At 46.0% G+C, this 9,640-nt stretch overlaps 1 long non-coding RNA gene across 1 annotated transcript; it reads left to right on the top strand.

The window, feature by feature from the left end:
• The first annotated feature begins 4,017 nt into the window (after positions 1-4,017).
• On the top strand, positions 4,018-8,331 carry LOC310703617. The gene is made up of 2 exons (XR_014524280.1): positions 4,018-4,229; positions 8,154-8,331. It is a non-coding gene; the product is annotated as an uncharacterized lncRNA (long non-coding RNA).
• The last annotated feature ends 1,309 nt before the right edge of the window (positions 8,332-9,640 follow it).

The raw sequence follows: 9,640 nt of genomic DNA, 5'->3' as shown, positions 1-9,640 counted from the left end.
GCAGAAGTAGTTAAAAACCCACAAATTTATACATGCAGCCATCAGCAGAGGAAACCTTTGGTAACCTGGAGAAGCAGCTTTCTACAGAATCCTGCCCCCCCCCCCCCGGTGATGAAAGTATAGCAAAGAAGTAGGTGGATGGATCTCCCATGGGAGAACGGTGCCAAACATGAGTGCCACTGAATTGATTGCCCTTCTCTGTTGCTAACACAGATAGTACTGGAGGCAAGAGAGCCAAATAAGTGCGAAGCTACACCCTGAGTTATGCTGAACCCAAGTGTAATGGCCTGGGAATCGGAACTGGAGGAGTCTTGGTCCGCACTGGATACTCTGTCTCAGGCGGCATCTGAACCGAGTCTGGGGCCTGATTCTGAAGAGCCCCAGTTTGCATAGGTTCCCCTGCAACAAACACCAGCTGGGCTGAGTCAGGGGCCTGAGCCTGCCCTGGCTCCAGATGCGGGGATTACCTCGTTGCTGTCAGCGGGACAATCACTTACAGCTGCTCCACTACCAGTTGGGTCAGGAGAGGCTGAGGCAATCTCTGCGTCTAGTAACCCACTGACATCTCCCGAGCTGCAGAGACTAAGGTCTGAGAGGAGGAGAGCCTGAGTACTCGCAGGAGGAGTGCTTGCCTTCAGGTGAGACAGGGAGGTGAGTCACGGGGGTTCAGGACTGGCCATTACCCCATCTGAAATATACTCGGAGTCAAGAGTGGATTTCATGCTCTTTATTCAGCTCATAGTGGTGAGGAGGAATGGAAGTTCCCCCAGAAAGTCTGCTTTATATACATTATTTGCACAATGGGCCCCACGTGATTGGCTAATTCCGGGATTCTCCTATAGGCCAATCAGGTTGCGGATTCATGTCCACCTGGAGCTGGATTGGATGGCTCCTGTGGACCAATCAGACTGCTGCATTCTGTATCCTATTGTTCTAGGACCAAGCAGACTGCTGCATTCTGGATCCTATTGTTCTAGGACCAATCAGACTGCTTCATTCTGAATCCTATTGTTCTAGGACCAATCAGACTGCTGCATTTTGGATCCTATTCAACTCAGTACATAACACCATCAGAGATAAAAGGCTGCCGGACCCTGCCCCAGGTTGCGGGAGCAACATTGCTGGAACCTGCCTGTTACCCTGTGCCTGACCTAGCTTGGTTTCCTGCCTTGGCCCTGTTGGACTGACTCCTCGTGGAATCCTTGGATTTGGGACCTGACCTGGACCATGTTGCTTGGGTTAACCCCCGGGCCCAGCACACCAGGGTGCGCTAGGGCCATTTCCAGCCCATGGGCAAGTTGGAAAAGATGACCTTCAGATGTCCCTTCCAACTCTATGACTCCATGAAATAATAAGAGCACTGCTGGATCAAGCCAAAGGCCCTTCCAATCTAGCAACTTTTCTCACAGTGGCCAACCAGATGCTTAGAGGAAGCAGCATAAAAAGAGGGGCACTTATCATGGAATTGTAGAGTTGGAAGGGACCTTGAGGGCCATCTAGTCCACCCCCTGCAATGAGGACTATGCAGCTGTCCCTTAGGAGGATTGAACCTGCAACCTGGACGTCATCAGCACCACGCTCTAACCAACTGAGCTATCTTGATCTTAGTATATAAAAGCTACCATGACCGTAGCTCTTAAACTGAACCAATTTCTTTTTGCAGTGAAGGTCATGTGTTATCACCATACATCCAAAGCACTTTTTACCACTTTTAACAGCCATGGCTCTCTCCAGAGAATCCTGGGATGTGTAGCTTGCTAAGAGCATCAAGAGTTGTTGGGAAATACCCAGTGCCCTCACAGAGCTACAATTCATAGAGTGCTTCATCAACTGATCCCCCTGGGCAGACTGTGAATATCCTTGGGACCAAGAAACGTGGTGGGCAGGAAACTCCTGAAGCTGAGAGAAAGCAAAATGGACAGATCCACTCATCCCTGCCTCTATTGCCCCTGCTCTCCTTGACTTCCTAGGGTGGAGCGGGTGGAAAGAGAAATGGGATGACAGGGGAAATGGGGCAAAGAGGGGCTGAATCAACTGGGAAGGATCTGGTGACAAACCTTATAAATCTTGACATGTTTATTTAGCATAAAACTGGTAGTGGTGAGAAATGCAGTCATAGGTTGTCCCCACCTGCCCCACCCATAATTTTTTAAAAAAGGTATCTGGCTAAATAGGTATTTCATTTTTCATTGGGCGAGCCAAGCTGCTTCTGAAAAGAAATTGATTTAAGTTCCTCTCGATGCTTAATTTATGGCTGGTAGCTAAAAACACTTCTTCTTTTTGCAAATGTGCCTAATTTAGTTTGTTGCTGAAATGAAACATTGCTAATTAGCCCATTAAAGGCAACCTGCTAAAAATCACAAGAGAAATATGTTTAAATAAATAAAAGTAGCAATTCAGGGCTTTCGCTCTGAAGGATAGAAACTAGGTTATGGGGCAATAAATTTCTTCTGCACCTGAGTTGTTTTCACACCAGGGCTTCATCTCTGCATTCAGCTGGAAGCGGAATTAAAATGGTGGTTCATCACATCCCTTAATATAATGCTACACAGTGCCTGACCAGAGGAGGACCAAGAGTTTTCTGTAACCCAAGAGGAAAGGAGCCCATTCCACAAAAAGCCTAACCTTCCTCCTTACAGCTTCTATCAGTTAGAACTTTCCTCCTTACGGCTTCTGTCATTCAGGGACAGGAAACCTGTGAACCTTTAGATGTTGTCAGACTCCATCTCCCACCAACTCCAACCTGCCTGGCCAATGCTCAGGAATGATGGGAGCTGGTCCAACAACGTCAGGTGCACCACAGGCTCCCGGTCTCTGCTCAAATGGTTCTTTGTTCAGTGTGCACTCTCTTTGCTCATTACTTACAAGCCTAGGGATTTGGTGTGGCCAGCCCCTGCTGCACTGTTTCTCACATTTCTCATACTCACCCACTATCTAGTCCAGCTGCCACTGGATATGGCACTCGAGGCCATCTGATTCTCTGTTCCAGGCAGCCATAACATCTAGAACAGGGGTAGGGCATCAACAGGGGCCACTCTTGGCCTGCCAGGAGGACTAGTTTTGCCCATGAGGACACCCCCCTCCCAAAATATTGCCCATCAGCTGATGTCACTGGTGATATCATCTGATGGACGTGAGGATGGGCTTTAATTCTGCATTGGTTGTGTATCCTGTTTCCAGTAGGGAACAGGCTTGCACAGGTAAAATAATAGGATTTAACTCCCATGCACCAGCTGATTAATGCGTACAGTGGTGCCCCGCAAGACGAATGCCTCGCAAGACGGAAAACCCGCTAGACGAAAGGGTTTTCCGTTTTGGAGGTGCTTCGCAAAACGAATTTCCTATGGGCTTGCTTCGCAAGACGAAAATGTCTTGCAAATTCCTGCGGGTTTTTTCTCCCCCCCCTTCCCCAAGCCGCTAAGTCGCTTATCAGCTGATCCTAAGCCGCTAAACCGCTTAACAGCTGATCCGCTAAGCCGTTTAACAGCTGATCCGCTAAGCCGCTAATCAGCTGATCCGCTAAGCCGCTAAACCGCTTATCATCTGATCCGCTAAGCCCGCTAAGCCGCTAATAGCGCTAATCCGCTAAGCCGCTAATGGGCTTGCTTCGCAAGACGAAAAAACCGCAAGACGAAAAAACCGCAAGACGAAGAGACTCGCAGAACGGATTCTTTTCGTCTTGCGAGGCACCACTGTATTAAAGCCCTATGCAAAAACACTCTTTGAAGCAACTCCATGGTTCTCCTTTAAGTGAGGGGGCAAATGAGGGGCTGCTTCAAAGAGCGCTTTTACATAGGGCTTTAAGACAGTCCCCATACTCCCACTTGGGCCCTCAGAGGCTCAAACAGGAGCACAGCAGCTGTCTTAAAGCCCTTTGCAAACAACAAAAGAACTTTGGCATAACTGCAGGTTCCCAAGTGAGAAGAGGTTTTGGTAGGTGGGGCAGGGCCACTCACCTGTCAATCACTGTGATCTCATAATACTGTCATGCGATTGACATGTGGGTGTAGGCTCCCACCAGTACACTTTGGGCAGCGAGGTCAATCCTGATACAGATCTGCCCCATGGAGCTGAAATGGTTCCTCAACCCTAACCTGGAGCTAATTTCTGTTTAATTTCTGTTTAACAGACCGCCAATTGTCTTGTGCTTGACCACCATTCATCACTACCTGCACTAACTACCAGAAATGCAGACAGAGAATGCAAGACCTCACAACAGAATGGCTAGTGTAAGCCAGCAGTGGTCAACCTCTGGACTGCGAGCCAAATTGAGTATCCCATTTGGCCTGCCCATTTGGCTTATTCAGTTCCTTTCATCTACATGTGGTAAATGGATCAGGATGTTAAGGTCAGGAACGGGGATCACACTCCTTATAGGGAAGCTGTTTTAGAAGAAGAAGAAGAAGAAGAAGAAGAAGAAGAAGAAGAAGAAGAAGAAGAAGAAGAAGAAGAGTAGTAGTAGTAGTAGTAGTAGTAGTTTGGATTTGATATCCTGCTTTCTCACTACCCGAAGGAGTCTCAAAGTGGCTAACATTCTCCTTTCCATTCCTCCCCCACAACAAACACTCTGTGAGGTGAGTGGGGCTGAGCGACTTCAGAGAAGTGTGACTGGCCCAAGGTGACTGACATGTGGAAGAGTGGGGAAGCGAACCCAGTTCACCAGATTATGAGTCCACCGCTCTTCACCACTATACCACACTGGGTCTCTTTAGGTAACATATGTACCATGACCAAAAATGTGATGCGTTCTCTACCTTTCTAGTGGGTGCCCAATGGAGTATACGGGGTATGTGTCTTGAGGTCTCTCTCTAAATGCATTTCTTCTGGCCCCAGAGTATGTCCTCAAGCACGACTCTTGATGAAGAATATTTTTCAGCAAGAAAATGCAGCGTGAGATTTACAGTGCTGGGTTCTGTTCCTATGCAATGAACCTTCCATCCTCTGCTTCCACTTATTTATCTTAATGATCGATGTGTTTTGTGACTCTCCCCTAATGCAATATTCCTAGCTGGTTCTTCTGCTGTAATTTCTGGTTCTTTGCTCTATAAGTTAAACATGTGTCTCCTGTCATGCAAAGCTTGTCCGAAGGATAGATGACTTCTGCTTCCATTTATTTCCTCCGCAGAGGTGAGTGCATTCGTCTTGTCACTTGTAGATCCCGGACAATTTAATGAAGTGTTCACTAAACGTTGCCCAATAAGTGCTTGCATTATCGAAAACACGGCGAACCCTTCCGTTTCAAGATAAGGTCATTTATATTTAGTAAAAATGGGACTCGGCTATTGTTAAGAGTTGAGTATGACTTATGCTGAGAGAGCCCTTTGTAAGTGAAGCGCCAGATTAATCACGATGCTCAGCGTGACACAGAGCAGGGTCCCAGATAAAAGTGGCCTCTTTTAGTGCAGTCATCTGTGGGAGGCACTGCCATGTCTAGCTGTCACCCAGTGCCAGACATTGAGTCTTTGGAAGATAAATCAGACATTGCATAGGTTGAGGGCCTTGAGGAACAGGCAGGGGGTCCTGGAACGTGTGCTCATCATCACCTTGAGGGACCTCTTGAAGCAAACACCACTACCATGCCCCCAACTGTCCCATTTTAAGCGGGACATCCTGGGACAGAAACCAATCCCAACTTCTGTTTGCATCCCAGAATGTCCTTTTTTTGGTCTGGCGCTCTTGTGTGAGTCCTCGGAAGGTGCTCAACACTGGTACTCTGGCACATCCGGGAATTATATTCACATGTGGTGGGGGTGTAAACATGTACATTTTTTTCTGGCAAAGGGTGTTTAAGGAGGTAACAGAAATCACTGGGTTAAAGCTGACCAAAAGTCCAGAGGTAGCATTGTTATCAATTTACGATGGGGTGGAAGGTTCGCAAGCTAGGAAGCACTTGCTCACAAATTTATTGATGGCTGCACGAATTGTGATAGCTAGGAAGTGGAAGGGGCAAGCAGAATATAAAATAGAAGAATGGTATAAAGAGGTCTGGGATATAGCTATTAATGATAATTTAACATGTGCCATTAAGGTAAGATGGGGAATATGCAGGAGAAATGATTCTGAGGAGATATGGAGGGTAGTTGTAGAATTTGTAGTGTTCAAATGGAAAGGGGTCAAACCATCGCAACAGGCACCTCCTTCTGATGTCCTGGTTTTGGCGACCAAAATGTTGGAGGGTATGCACATTGATGTAAAGGTCTGTGTGGAAGACTACTTACACATTGTCCAATAATAATAATAATAATAATAATAATAATAATAATAATAATAATGCTGCAGACATGCAATACGAGCGGGGCAGTGGGCAAAAGGGAATACAGATTCCCAGAACATGTGTGTATGCTAATTTACATGCACATATACAAAGGTAGAAAAAATTGCTACTATAATTTTAATAGAAAAGGAATGCATCTCTCCATAGTGGGCAAGACTGCAACCAGTGACCTGTGTGCCTGTTTGTTTCCCAGGTGCTACTAAGGCCCACCCCCCTTCTATAGCTCTTCATCTTTCAACCAGGTTGGCCTTGGCCATCCCTTCAGAGGATTGTCCTCTGCAAAGGAAGACACATGGTCTCCCCAGCAGAATGTATGTGTGCATTTGTATCTCCAACAGTGTCATCCAAGTCCCAACACATCCATTTTTTAAAAGGCAATCTTCTTGTTTTGTTGTAGAATACAGTTATGAGGATGAGAACTACACTTGTTAGATTAAAAAATAAAATAAAACTGGTCTCAGGAACCTCTACAAGCAGCACTGGGCTCTGGCACTAATGAATAATGAAGGTGCAGAGCAAGGAGGAAAGTATGTGAAGGTACTAATTTTGCCTATTTGACACAACTGCTTTTTAAGGTAAAAAGCACAGAGTGCACCGCTCGTGGGCTGTATTTGAAAACCTACTTTTATTTAATATTAAAACCAGCTTCTTACTGGAGCGGAAGCTGAGCTAAAAATAGCAACTCCCTCTCTCTGCGGAGTTTGTGGAGGGGGATAAAAGGCACAACCAAAATAGGTGATTGTTTCGAGTTTGTGCGAGAGGAATACAAAGGGGATTTTCCCTGTGACCTTTGAGGAGGCTCCTTTGAGAGAAAGTCTCTCCACAGAAATCTCCAAGGGGAACAGCCTATTGGTCTGGAAGCAAATAAACAGCTTGCGCCAGGCACCTAAAGACCAGAAAGCTTAGCTTCTGTGATTCCTTTATCTGCTTCTGTCTATATCCCAAAGGCTCATCTCAAAGGGTTGAGCACTACCAGTTTTAGCATTAAAAAACCACATCCAATGCCCAGTTGTAGTGAGGCTCTTGCAGCAGACATGCAGGTAGGGATGGGTGAATTTATCAATTTTGGTTTCCCATGTTTGAAAATCGTACGTCTCCACATTTCCACAGCTGTTTGCATTTTGTTTTTAAATAGAAATCCTCATGAAAATTCAGTAGCAATGGTGTGTATTTTTCCTGATAGGTGCATTTTATTTTATTTTTGCCTAATATACACATTTAGGTAAAGTGACTTCTCCTAACCTAATGCATATTCTCACCAATATATGCAATTCCATGCACCCTTCCTCCTAGCAGGTTCAGTTTTGGTTATGTAACTTGTCTGGAGAACGGCATTGCAACATTTGGAAAGCTAGGCACTTTCTTGGGGGGAGGGAGTGCCAAAGCACCCACTAAACGTTTACTGTGGGTGCTCGGCCGGGCCACCCAACACATTGCCTGCTGCAGTGGGGCGGCTCCTTTGGGCCCTCCTGCTGCGACGGGGGGGGCCTTCATTGGACCCGCCTGCTGCAGCGACGATGTGTGACATCACACGCACGTGTGATGTCACAAGCGTGCGCCAGGCACCCACATTTAATCAATACAGGACATAGCATTTGACATTGGAGTAAGGGACGATCCTGTATTATACAGGACGGGTGATAACCTTACTTTAAATGCACACGGCAGATGGGCCCTTAACCACACCCTGTACCTCGCTTTAGATAACGATTGATGCAGGCCCTCACTGAAAGATTTGCCAGATGTTTTCACATGTCCTTTGGGTGCCGGGATGACAGAAGACTTGCCACTGAAATGAGATTTTCTCCTGTGTAGCGGTCAGGCGTCACAATTAATCGCCTCTAAATCTGAAATATTTCTTCTTCTTTTCCCATCGCAGCTCAGCCCTGCGGCAGTGGAGGGAAATATTTCAGTTCAAGAGGGTCCTGAAGCACTTGAGAATTACTATAAAACCAGCAAACGGTCAGATCTCATCAGGCGCAGAAGACCGAAACAGAATTTCCACAATGGATTAAAACTGACCTGTCTCATATGGGGCCTCATTGTAGCAATTTAAATCGAGGTGCTCTACAACTTTAATTATTTTATTCAGACATCTTCATTTTTATTTTAGCGTTCCAACCTGGGCATATTGGACATTAAACATAAGGCCTTTGAGATGGTAATCACTTAATTCCTGAGACAATGGGAAGATTCCCTCACCCCCTCCCTCCTTGCAGAGAAACATTTGGTCAGTTTGGAAGTCAAAATGGTTTCAGGACTGTCTTCCTGTGCTGTTTCAGACATGTGGGTTAGATATTTATGTACGTGTTTGCTTATTACATTTATGAACATTTATTTTACATATATATATGACCTTAGAATTACACTAAAAAAAGTGGTACCTCAGGTTAAGAACTTAATTTGTTCTGGAGGTCTGTTCTTGACCTGAAACTGTTCTTAACCTGAGGTACTACTTTAGCTAATGGGGCCTCCCGCTGCCGCCGCGCAATTTCTATTCTCATCCTGAAGCAAAGTTCTTAACCTGAGGTACTGTTTCTGGGTTAGCGGAGGCTGCAACCTGAAGGGTCTGTAACCCGAAGTACCACTGTACCCACTTTAATGGAAGTAAGCGTACTGAACTCAGTGTATTACTTCTGAGTCAGGATGTTGGGGAATTATGACAAAAATGGAAATGGGAGCAGAAATTGTTGGCGATGGCTTATTTGCCCCGTGACTGGAATGGAAAGCAATTGAGTGAATATGATCCTTAAGTCCCCAACCCACCCCTGTCTGATTGGCTGATTCTGCTTCCCTCCTGGAGCCTGATTGGTCTTCTCTTGCAGGCCAATCAGTTGTTGCATTCTATGATCCTACCAGCCTAATAGGTTGATTAACTTCTTCCTGAAGCCTGATTGGTCTTCTCCTGTGTTATGTACTGAGTTGACTAGGATCCAAACTGCAGCAGTCTGATTGGTCCTAGAACAATAGGATCCAAATTGCAGCAGTCTGATTGGTCCTAGAACAATAGGATTCAGAATGCAGCAGTCTGATTGGTCCAAGAACAACGCAGCAGTATGATTGGTTGGCAGGAACCACCCAATCATGCTCCAGATATAAGTGAATCCACAACCTGACTGGCTTACAGTAGAATTCCAGAATTAACCAATCATGTGCAGCCCATTGTGTAAATAATGTATATAAGCAGATACTTTGAGGGGACTTTCATTCATTCCTCCTCACCACTATGAGCTGAATAAAGAGCATGAAATCACTTTGCGACTCTGAGTATATTTCACTGGCGACGAGGATGGGATCCCGCTGAGCTGACGGCCACACACAGCACCGCAGCACCGCCACCTGCTGCACCGCTGCCTCGCACCGTGT

Source organism: Podarcis liolepis (assembly GCF_965112155.1).
Source record: "Podarcis liolepis genome assembly, chromosome: 3".
In the NCBI taxonomy this organism is placed as follows: Eukaryota; Metazoa; Chordata; class Lepidosauria; order Squamata; family Lacertidae; genus Podarcis; species Podarcis liolepis.
The sequence above is the reverse complement of the archived record's forward strand: the minus strand, read 5'-3'. Positions and strand labels throughout refer to the sequence as shown.